The sequence below is a fragment of the Chiloscyllium plagiosum genome, unplaced genomic scaffold (genome assembly GCF_037043375.1).
Source record: "Chiloscyllium plagiosum isolate Xiang-an unplaced genomic scaffold, Cpla_swu_hap1 HiC_scaffold_5, whole genome shotgun sequence".
Classification (NCBI taxonomy): Eukaryota; Metazoa; Chordata; class Chondrichthyes; order Orectolobiformes; family Hemiscylliidae; genus Chiloscyllium; species Chiloscyllium plagiosum.
In genome coordinates this window covers 7,008,056-7,020,490 of record NW_028270143.1, presented here as the reverse complement: position 1 = coordinate 7,020,490, position 12,435 = coordinate 7,008,056, and the positions used below count along the sequence as shown (strand labels likewise).

At 40.0% G+C, this 12,435-nt stretch overlaps 1 protein-coding gene across 5 annotated transcripts in view; it reads left to right on the top strand.

Moving 5' to 3' along the window:
• The window catches only part of creb5b (cAMP responsive element binding protein 5b), a 508,761-nt gene that overhangs the window by 364,107 nt on the left and 132,219 nt on the right, over positions 1 to 12,435 (top strand). The window lies entirely within an intron of this gene.

Here is a 12,435-nt window from a genome sequence, read left to right as displayed (position 1 = left end):
TAGGATAGTGAAGAAGGCATTTGGTATGCTTTCCTTTATTGGGGAGAGTATTGAGTACAGGAGTTGGGAGGTCATGTTGCGGCTGTGCAGGTCATTGGTTAGGCCACTGTTGGAATATTGCATGCAATTCTGGTCTCCTTCCTGTTGGAAAAATGTTGTGAAACTTGAAAGGGTTCAGAAAAGATTTACAAGGATGTTGCCAGGGTTGGAGGATTTGAGCTATAAGGACAGACTGAATAGGCTAGGGCTGTTTTCTCTGGAGCGTCGGAGGCTGAGGGGTGACATTATAGAGGTTTACATAATTATGAGGGGCATGGATAGGGTAAATTGACAAATTCTTTTCCCTGGGGTCAGGGAGTCCAGAACTAGAGGGCATAGGATTAGGGTGAGAGGGGAAAGATATAAAAGAGACCTACGGGGCAACTTTCTCACACAGAGGGTGGTACGTGTATGGAATGAGCTGCCAGAAGAAGTGGTGGAGGCTGGTACAGTTGCAACTTTTAAGAGGCATTTGGATGGGTATATGAATAGGAAGGGTCTGGAGGGATATGGGCTGGGTGCTGGCCGGTGGGACTAGATTGGGTTGGGATATCTGGTCGGTATGGACGGGTTGGACCGAAGGGTCTGTTTCCATGCTGTACATCTCTATGATTCGATGTGCCTTGCAAGTTTATTTTCATAATCCCCTCTAATAGTTCTTATAAGCTGCTTTGTGGCCCTTTGCTGGTGTTTGTATCTTCCCCATTCAGCAGGATCTGTTTCATGATTTTTGTAAGCCATTTCTTTTAATTGTATGCTGACCCCTATCTTTTTAATTCTCCTTGTTTTTTTTTTCTGTAAAGTGCAGCTTTACCCTCTTAGAGGTATGAATTGGTTTTGTATTGTGTTTTTTTTTAAACATGCTCCACTGTTCTTCAATTATTTTATCCGTTAGCAGATTTTCCCACTTTACTGTGGACAGACTGTCTCATTTTGTGAAGGGTGCCCATGTGTAAATCTTAAATTCGATTAGTTGATTCATGCTTTTCACTTTAAAATGTTGTGTTGAATTCGATCATGTTATGATCACCATTTGATAAATGTTCATGCATAATTAGGTTATTAATTAAATCTGGCTTATTACTCATTACTAAATCCAATATTACTTGTCCCCTTGTTGCATCCAGGACTTATTACTAGAGGAAACTATCCTGGACACACTCCAAAAATTCACTATCGTTCTGAGAGTCTGTGTCTTCCAATCTATGCTGAAGTTAAAATCCCCATTAATACTACTGTGGCTTTGCTACACATGAGCCCAATTTCTGAGTTTATACAATATAACACCAGAGCTGCTACGAGAGGTCCATAAACAGCACCTATTACAGTTTTAGATTCTCCACTATTCTTCAGTTCCACCTACTGAATACTTTCTCCTCATTATATCCTCCTTCACCCTTGAAGTAAATAGCATGGGATAAGTAGGATAAGATTGAAACTCATGTCAATTCAAGAAATTCTTAAGGTTTCTATCTGCAGGGACTTCAGTACATCTGATAGAGGAACAAGGCATCAACTGACAGCAATTTGTGAATTTGCAATTTTGGCTGCCCATGTGCACTGCAGTCCAGAGGGTGTTGTCAGTTTTATGGTTCAAAAGAGATTCATGTTGATGATGAAGATGTAATTGATTCCAGGATTCTGGCATCATTAAGAGAAAAGAGACCAGCCTAGAGTAATCAGATGAAGAGAGAGACCTTAGAAACCACACAAAAGAGCTGTATTTGATATCCTAAGATTGGTTGTAAGATGAATGCTCATCAGTGTTCACCACAGTGTTAGATTCATCTGGTAAATTTGATGCCACCATCTTCTTTCTTGGTCAGGTTCCACCGAGTCTTCTTGATCTAATGTGGGAGAGGAATACCATGTGGTAGTGTAACAAGATGTAGTTTATTGCATGATGGCACGAATTACAAGTTACATTGTAATTTATTGTATATTACAAGATAATAGCTATTGCTCCTGAGACTATGAGGGAGATATTGATGTTATGACATGTTCCTTTGAGATCTAAAGTTCCCCCACCTCGGTCATGTGACATTATATTAGCCAGTGCCTCATGGACTTCTCAGCATTAATTCTTTCAGACCCTCACCCTTGTACAACACCACCCTCAAAATTTTTATTCATATTATAAATGTTATACAGTTTTGTATATTTACATTTACATTACCCTCTACACCCTCTCCCCCAAGTCTTTTACATAAATAAATTCAGGCTGTCTCAGGGTTTAAGCATTTCTCCCAGAGTGCTTTCCTTTCCGAATGAAGGATGAGTAGGTCTGTGAGTTCAAGTTTGTTGATTTTGATTCTGTTCTAGATAGTGTGAGGTCCGTAAGTCCTTGATATTATGACGTTCCTTGTAGTGTTAATCCCAATCAAATTCAGACAAATGATTGATCTGAAATGGAATGAGGTTTCTGTGGTTTCTTTGCACAACCCCTTCAGCTGAGCAAACAATCTGATTCTCTCTTGATCTGCAGCTCCTTGGATGACTGTAACTTTCCTGTTAAAGTCCCATGTTCATACCTATTGCTGTTGGCCCAAATATGTCAATCATCTTGCACAGTGATGTCTATTATATTGTATGTCCTACTACCCCTGGTATCTTATTTGCATCTTGCTAATCTTGTGGGTATAATTGTGGGGTCAACCTCTTTGGTAAGAGGTAAGATAACCACACTGTTGTGGAGCAGATTAGTAATTTAGCAATGCTGCATAAAAGTAAGCATTTTTCTTCAAATAATATCTAAACTGTCTAGATCATGTGCTTGTCTTCCCTATTTGATTGTGGGCACCTTGACAACGTTGTGACGCATTCAAATCCAGAATTGAATGCAAATTGGCTGAAGCACACATTAACAAACAGTAGTCTGTTGTCCAGCATGGCCACATCAAGGATTCTGTGCTTTGCAAATATTTCAGGCCAAACCACAACAACTGCATCCTTGCTTGGACAAAGGGTCAGTTAGACTCGAAACGTCAGCTCTTTTCTCTCCTTACAGATGCTGCCAGACTTGCTGAGATTTTCCAGCATTTTCTCTTTTGGTAACAACTGCATCCTTGGTGGCGGCATTAGTTTTTCATCCGTATGCACCATGCAAAACAGTTCAGCATGGTGGCTCAGTGATTAGCACTGCTGCCTCACAGTTCCAGGTTCGATTCCAGCCTTGGACGACTATCTGTGTGGAGTTTGCACATTCTCCCTGCGTCTGCATGGGTTTCCTCCGGGTGCTCCGGTTTCCTCCCACAGTCCAAAGATGTGCAGGTCAGGTGAATTGGCCATGCTAAATTGCCCATAGTGTTGGGTGCATTAGTCAGACGGAAATGGGTCTGGGTGGGTTACTCTTCGGAGGGTCGGTATGGACTGGTTAGGCCGAAGGGCCTGTTTACACACTGTAGGGAATATAGACAAAATGACTTTCCATCAAAAATACATTGTTTTGTTTTCTATATCAAGTGTAAAGTTAGTGAGATTTCCATGTACATAAACGCATTCTTGCCAAAAAGCTAGTAATGGGGATCACCTATCTCTCTTGGAATACCTCTGGTTTTTCTTCTATTTCCTTCTATTGTATGTTGTTATACCTCATAAGCTTCTTTGTGCGAATAGCCATTTGTTTTCTTGATGCTGTGTGATTATGTTTTACTTTTGCTCATTGTCTAAAAGTGGCTTATGGTCATACAGATAAAGGATTATTTTTAATAGCTCTTTTCCACGAAGTTTCCTTGCTTCACAGCAGTAACACTGACCTAATACACCACAGTAATACTATCGTGAGTCTGATCTACTCTCTGAAGTGGCTTCTTATGTGTCTGGTTAGGACTTTTGTGGTTTAACTGAACAGATTCTACTGTTCTCCTATCATAAGATCAATCCCCTCTCAGGATTGACTTATGTTGCTTCCCAACTTTTTTTTCACTCACCATCTGAATGGTTTTCTCTAGAGTCAAATCTTTTTTTTTAACTGTAATTATCTTCACAAGGACTCAAGCAATTTCAGCAAAAATCCTATCTCTCAAGATTCTGACTTGAAAGCTCCACAGTCACATTTTTCCACTAATTTATGGAGATCATTGATGAAATGATCTACAAATTCCCTGAATACGGAACTCTTAAATCAGGCATTTGTTTTTTTTTATTTCTTCTGGGGTAAAAGTAATTGTCAAAGGCTTGTAGAACTTTGTTAGAAGTGTTTGCTGCTTCTTTTACAACTTGGCAAGCTGTAATATAATATGTTATAGTTCCAATCAAATACAAAACATATTTACTTGTCCATTTTCTGATTTGGTATCTGTTTTGGAAGAAATTCTGTGCCTCAAGAATTATGTTCTCCAAAATGTTTAACATTCAGTTCTATCTGTCCCATCTCGGAGTTAAACTTTCCTGGCAATACCATTTCTGCTGATCTGTCTTCCTAATATGATAATTAAATTTCCTTGCTTTGTAGACGTTTGATTCTGCAGTATATTAATGCTGCTACTGTGTGCTGCTGTATGGAAGCCTTTCTTCTGTTTGTGTGATCAAAATGGAAAATTCCTGCCACTTATGAGTGCAATGGAGGATTCTTGCTTGTGCAAGTAAAACGAATGATTCTCACTATTTTGTAGCTTCTCTTGATTAATCCCGCTAATTGCAGCTATAATATGATTCATGTTCTCTTAGTAGCTTTACGAAATGAATTCCACTCTTTCAGTTCCGTAAGACAAATACTGTTTTATTTTAATAGGCTCTCACTGTGTGGAAACAGGCAATTTGGCCCAACAAGTCCACACCAACCTTCCAAACAGCATCCCCCCCAGACCAATCCTCATATTTCTCATGGCTAATGCACTACATAACCCAATGAGTTATTTAGCATGGCCCATCCAGACAACCAGAACATCTTTAGACTGTGGGCGGAAACCAGGGCACCCGGCAAAAATGTACCGCAGGCTAGGGGACAACATCAAATCTCCACCTGAGGTTAGAATTGAACCCAGGTCCCTGGCACTATGAGGCAATAATGCTAACCACTGTGCCACCCTAGATGATTTCCACTGTCTGGGGTGCTACTAACGTTTCACGGGTTTTTTTTCTGGATGATTTCCACTATCTGCGGTTGGAACACATTCCTTCTGCCTTTACTGCAGTTTAAAAAATTGATCTCAAATTTTCTGTGGCATCAACAGGGTCTCTTAACTTTCTTCTGCTACTAAACTTGGCCTATTTAGGCTTCTACTTCACTCTTTACTACTTTGAATTGGCTTTCTGACATGCCTAGGTTTTGAGAACTTGTTTTAAATTGTTTCTTTGGCCTTTGATTTCCCTCATTATAACCATGCTGTGTGATCCTGTTCCCTATCCCTGCTCGCTCTGAGCTATTTGTACTTTGTTTACTTCTAAGGTGTCCCAGCCTGTAATTTGCACCTTTTTAATAAGCTTTCATATTCCCACTAGGGATTTAAACTTAGTTCACAGAGACTGTGGCTAAGTATCAACTCAGGACTACTCCTACAGATCATCAGTAACTGAACTAACCTATAACCATCTCCAAGAAGTTGCTGGCTCTCATTGCTGCTGCGTGTCTCTTACCAGGTCTGAAACACTTTTTTAACATCAGCTGTAGATTCTACCTTGTAGAATCTTGCCACAATGTTCTATTCTCTACAGCTGTCAAATATTCAATAGAATTGGCCTAAAGCCCAAGACAAGTATGGTGACAGCTAAGGAAATAAACTCCAGAGCCTGGATCTCAAGTAAAAATGGAATGCAAAGTGCACAGCTGAAAAGCAAAGATTTGAAAGTCAGAACAGAACAGGACCTTGGAAGACTTTGAAGATGCAGCTGAGGAAAAAAAAGGTAATTTACCAAGACAATAGAAAACCGAAAAAAAAGGGAAAGAAGAAGACTCTGGAGACTGGGAAAATACCTTAAAAGTCTTTGATTGTAGGGCTACAGAGCAGGAAGATTCTGAAGTGCAAGAATAAATGTTGCCAGGGTTGGAGGGTTTGAATTACAGAGAGAGGCTGAATAGGCTGGGGCTGTTTTCCCAGGAGCATCGGAGGCTGAGGGGTGACTCTATAGAGGTTTATAAAATCATGAGAGGTATGGATAGGATAAATAGACAAGGTCTGTGTTGGGGGAGGCCTGAACTAGAGGGCATAGGTTAAGGGTGAGAGGGGAAAGATTTAAAAGGGACCTAAGGGGCAGCTTTTTCATGCAGAAAGTGGTGCATGTGTGGAATGAGCTGCCAGAGGAAGTGGTGGAGGCTGGTACAATTTCAACATTTAAGAGGCATCTGGATGGGTATATGAATAAGAAGGATTTAGAGGGATATGGGCCAAATGCAACAAATGGGACTAGGTTAGGTTAGGATATCTGGTCAGCATGAACGAGTTGGACTGAAGGGTCTGGTTTCATTCTATACGTCTCTATGAGTCTGAATCTAAAAGGAATCACAGAAGACTGAATCTCATCCATGAGCTGGAGAGTAAAATCTCAGATCGGGACATTTCAATGGTAAGAAGGAAGAACACAAGTAAGTCAGGCACAATAGTTTCCAGGATGACAAATGCAGTAGAGATCTTGCCATGACCTGAAGAATTTGATAATGTAGAAACACTTTAAGAAAACCAGAAGTGGGAGCTCAGGAAACAGTCCTTTCAGTGCTAAAGAATAGCTTCAGGCTGACACATGCAGTAACAGCACAATCAAGGCAGCACATTTATAACAATCTGTATGTGCAATTGTTGATTCTGTTAAAGAGATTGGACATAGACATTTCAGGTCAACACAGATCATAAGCCTTTGGTAGTATGACTAGGATCAAAAGAAATCTCAAAAATGCCTCTACATAGTCACAGATTCAGATTTTGGAATAGCCTGTAATCCAGGCAAGAGTCGAGAGTGAGGTGCTGGAAAAGAACAGCAGGTCAAGCAGTATCCAAGGAGCAGGAGAATCGATGTTTTGGGCATAAGCCCTTCATCAGCTCTTCCTGATGAAGGGCTTATGCCCGAAACATCGATTCCTCTGCTCTTCAGATGCTACCTGACCTGCTGTGCCTTTCCAGCACCACACTCTCGACTCTGATCTCCAGTATTTGCACTCCTCCCTGTAATCCAGGCAAGACACAACTAATGACAGTTACACTCTCAAGAACAATAGTGGATTGTTCTCTTATTCTTGTAGAAGTAGAGTCTTATTCTCTGGCTGTAACCAACAATTCACTGGCAACTGAGGGAGAACCCAGACAAATTTGTGCAACCAGAAACCTGACAATGAGTGCACACATACAACTCAAGGGTGGTTGAAATATCATTCGACAGACCAAGTGCTGAAAAGTTACCACATGCAGAAACAACACTTGACAATAGTTTAAGATATATTGGTGTACCACTATAAAGCTGTTGCACCAAAGTCAATATGACCAGAAATCTTACACAAATTTCACAGGAGACATCTAGGTATCATTGAAATGAAGAGCAATAATACAATAGTAAATGTGGGTAACTGGGCATCTCAAAAGACATACAGGATTACATTTTGTCATGCCAGACTTTTGTCATGAGGCTACAGAGCCAACGATTTTATCAAGATTTCTGGAAAGTATATGTGAAAGGATAGTGATGGATATGTTTGATTTTGGAGGGAAGATTTATTTAGTCTCAGTCAATTATTATTGAAGATGAATTTAAATATCCAGACACAGCAAACTCAGTGGTCAGAGCTCTGGAAAGTACCTTTGTGATGCACAGGTACTGAAAGAATTGATAGTGGACAATGGACCTCAATTTGTGAGGAGGCAGGCATCAGCCAGGTGGCAAGTTCTCCACTCTATTCTCAGTTGAATGGCAAGGTGGAAAGAATGGTCAAAACTGTAAGCTCTCTGCTACACAAGAATCCAGACTGAGAATTAATTCAGCTCAGTTACAGAAGAACACAATTAATAATGTTAAAAATCATTATTAGGCAACTAGTTACATGATGAAGGAGCAGTGCTCCGAAAGCTCATACTTCCAAATAAACCTGTTGGACTATGACCTGGTGTTGTGTGATTTTTAACTTTGTACACCCCAGTCCAAACCGGCACCTCTACATCATAAATAATAATGGGTGCTCACCATAGAATTATTAATGGCATTAGAACCCCCTCTGATATTTCATTATTTTTATTCTTTTATCAGTTTTTAATTGTGAGCTGGAAATGACTTATGGGCTTTGGGACAGTTTATGCTAAAAAGAAAAGACAAAACAGGCTTGTTTGTTTGTGAGGCTAAGTCTGGAGGCTCATAACAGACTGAGCCTTGATTTAAACGTTTCTAAAAGATACAGTGAGACCAGGAAGAGCATGGTGTTTAAATGGAAAGCTGAAATTGCCAAATACCTGGGAATTGCCAAATTGCCAAATTGCCAGTACCTAGGAATTGGTTCTAGCAAGCCTGAAAAAGACCCTATGTTCAAGCAGATGTCAATTGAATGGTAATTGAGGCCTTGGAAGATGTCGATAGGTTTATCAAGGCAGAATCAGAATGAAAGTTACTTTTTTGTAACAGTGTTTTCAGAGGCAATGGTTCTGGTCTGCTGCTGAGACAGCATGAAGATTTGAAAGCTTTCTCCCTAACCTGATACATTCGCTTCCAGAAGCCCAAAGGGTAGAAAGCTGCATTTGAGGTATTGCTGCCTTTGCCTGGCTGAACTGAGAAGGTGATCCTGGTCAATATTTCAGAAAAACAGCCAATGAGTCCACAGTTATGCCTGTAAACAATGCAACCTGAAAGCCATTTAAGTAATCTGACCAGATTTGTTTCTTTCGCTTTCATTTATCTTTTAACTGTGTTTGTTTGTCTGTCTGTGCTTTAAACCCAAATGTTTTAGGTTTAAAGCACAGTCATTAATCAGCTTATCATGTTATTTAATTTCCTTTCTGCTGAAGTTATTGTTTATTTAATAAATTATTAAATATATTGTTTAAGGTACAAAACTAGTGTCTGGAAATTAATTATTCACAAAATCTGGGATTGCTTACTTAAAAGTCTGGTTAGGAACCATTGAAGTGACCATTTTGTGTGTAGTTGTATTGTATACCACTGTAGTTTTATTGTGTTGTGATTACAGTGACAGAAAGGCTGATTTGGTTCAGCTTTCTGTCTGTGCTATTACAATGGGAAGATTAAAAACAGTTTTACAGATTTAGACCACAACTTCACGCCAAACATATCTTCAAATGCCACATGAAAATGAAACAACTGGAGAAAATCCACAACAAAAAGCAGCAGGTATAGTGTATCTCCAGTGACAGCACAAATACTCTGATAGCCTGAACGCCAGGACAGAAAGTCAGGTTGAGGAACAGAAAGTCAGAAGCCATGGTCATTAGACAAACTAATCAACTGAGATTTCATATTGTCAAAATGCCTGAACAGTCACTGGTCTTAGTTGAGCTAAGAAGTGAGACTGAGTATGATTATCACAGGATGTGGATATGAATCCCTGTTACTTCATCATATGTTGTACAGAATGGTACGGTGGCATAGTAGCTCAATGGTGAGCACTGCCAACCTGGGTTTGACTCCAGCCTCGGGCGACTGGCTGTGTGGAGTTTGCACGTTCTTCCAGGTACTCTGGTTTCCTCCCACAATCCAAAGATGTCAGGTGAGGTGAATTGGCTTAGCTAAATTGCCCATAGTGTTCAGGGATGCGTAGGTTATGTGCATTAGTCAGGGGTAAATGTAGAGTAATGGGGTATGGGTTTGGGTGGGATACTCTTTGGAGGGTCGGTATGGACTTGTTGTGCTGAAGGGCCTGTTTCCATACTTTTGGGATTTTAATTCTAATTCCTAATGTGGTCCAAACTCATTATCTTAGTTCTGAACGCAAGCAAACCAGATTGAAATATCCAGACTGGATTCCACATCATCTCAACCTGTGAAATTTAGACATTGTAGGGGCAGTGAGGTTGTTATAATGGTGATAACAGTGATAATGCAAATAACAATGTGAAAATGACTTTAATGAGTACAAAGACTGTAAGTAAGTAAAAGTAAACTACTAAAATTGTGTAGACAAGATAGAGAGAAACTTGCGAAGAGATGTGGTATTATGAAATTAATTTCAGTGATGGTGATATATCTGATTAGATGACTCTGACATCAGTTAGGGAGCAGACACTAGTATAGAGTGAGCATGTAAGGAGTGAGTTCTTAGATACTACTCTGGAGAGCTGTGTTTAATAACCTACCATGCACAGATAACAAGAAAAGAATATCGCAGTGCATCAACAGTTGCAGACTGAAGAGATAAGAAACAAGCAGCCTTAAACAGCATATGGGCAAAATCCCACAGCCAAGGATATTTCATAGTAGTATCTCAATACACAGATAGCACATAATGAATAATAAAGGTTTAAAATAAAAGATAAAGCACGTTTCATCATTAGTACTTACTACTAAAGCAGACCTTTGGGATTGGAATTGGAAGATTTAAATACAATTGCACAACTATTAAAATGCCCGGAACTGTCCCGAAGCCATATTTGAACCTGAAATAAAGCACTCTAACAACTTCTACAGAAGGCTCAGTGCTAACAGATGGCATTATTCCTCTGGTGATTCCAACAATTAGTATTAATTCTCAAATACATTGTGCAAGGGCTTACTGCTATTAACAGATGTGAAGGATTCACAGAGGATGTTTCCATCACTATACAGTTTCCTGCCTTAGTTTCAGGATGACTGAGAGGAGAAGTTTTTCTTTTTTATAAAAGAGAGTTTGTTCCCAAATTCAGAGGCTTCTGACCTGAAACTTTGATTTACTTGCTTTATAAAAGAGGATGGCTAGGATAATTCTGCTTAAATTGTGAGCGAGGTCACTTTGGGTAATGCACCTTATGCCTTGGTTAAAATATGATTAATTGATGCAAAGACTTGGGATCTAATCATGTTATTAAAGGACATTCTGTCTACTGAAACATTGTCTCAAGTATTGTTTTGCTTGCTGCTCTGCTTAACGTGCAAGCATTTTTGATCAGTTGAAATGATTACTTTCAACAGAATATTGAAGGTTCATAAACTCTTTTCTTTCAAAAATTGTAATTGGGAGGTAATTTTATTAAGACATACAAGATTCCAAAGGGGCTTAATTGATAGACACCGATTAATGCTTTCCTCTGGCCAGAGAATCTAGAGCGTGGGGGCACAGTTTCAGGATAAAGGACTGATTATTTAAGGCTACGATGAGGAGACATTTCCTTCCTGGAATTCTTCACTCTGTCCCAGAAGGACATGGATACACCATTGTTGAGAATACTTAAGTCCAAGATAGGCAGATTTTTGGTTTCTCAGAGAAGAAAGGATGAAGACAGCAGGCAGGAAATGGAATTAAGGGGAAAGATCACTTTTGATCATACTAAATGTGGAGAAGATTTGAGGGTCTGCATTGTCTATTCCTGCTGCTAATTCTTATGTGATTAAAATTGTTATTTTTATGACTTTTTTTGTACTGATTTTCTGATTTCCTTTCCTTGTCCATTGGATGTTGGTTTCCTAAGATTTTGGTTGAGGGATTGCCTCCTTGCAGTGTGCAGTCAGGCAATAGACCAAAGTGATGACCTGCTTGCACTAAATATCAGAAGAAGTCAAATATCTTTTCAGGTTATGTTAACAAGTTTATTAGATCCCAAGATTAATGGTGGATCTTCTTTCTTTTTGGTTCCTTCTCGTATGTATTTTCTTCAAGTGTGGGATTGATTGAGCTTTGAAAAGTTCATTTTATCCCCTCACTTTTAAAAATGTTATACTGACATTTTTGCCAATTGCTTCTATATTATGGTCATTAAGAGAGATACTTTGTAAAAAAACAAGATGACTTGGCACCAGGGAAAATCCCATATTGCTGTTTTTGCATTAAGTGCCAATCAGCCACTTAACGGGGCAGCAGCAGGCCACCTCATGCATCAAAGACCACAGGGCATAAGTCTGTTTGGCTGAGAGCTGCCTGCCAATCAGAGGCCAGCAATTCTATGTTGATTAGTGCCATCAGGGAAATGGTGGCTGCTGCCAGCACTTACACTTCTCTGAGGGCTTGGTTCACCATGAACACAGCTGCAGGTGAGTGATAGCAGGAGGCATCTCAGGTAAGGGTTTGCAGCAAGGTCAAGGGGCTGGCTGTCAGTGGGCCCTTCCTTCCTGATGCTGTTTCCCTTGATCATGGAGAATCCTCTCCGCACTGGATGATTACTACCAAATGGCGGGATGAGGCCCTTAAGTAGCCATTAATTGCCCATTTAATGCCCAAGTTGGGATGGAGCAGGAGGTCCATCCAGGAGATCAGTGCATTGGTGTGAAGGCAGCAGAGACCAAGCCTGCCACCCGCCCTTATTAAATGGCCTTCCATGACCAGACTTGCTGTGGGAG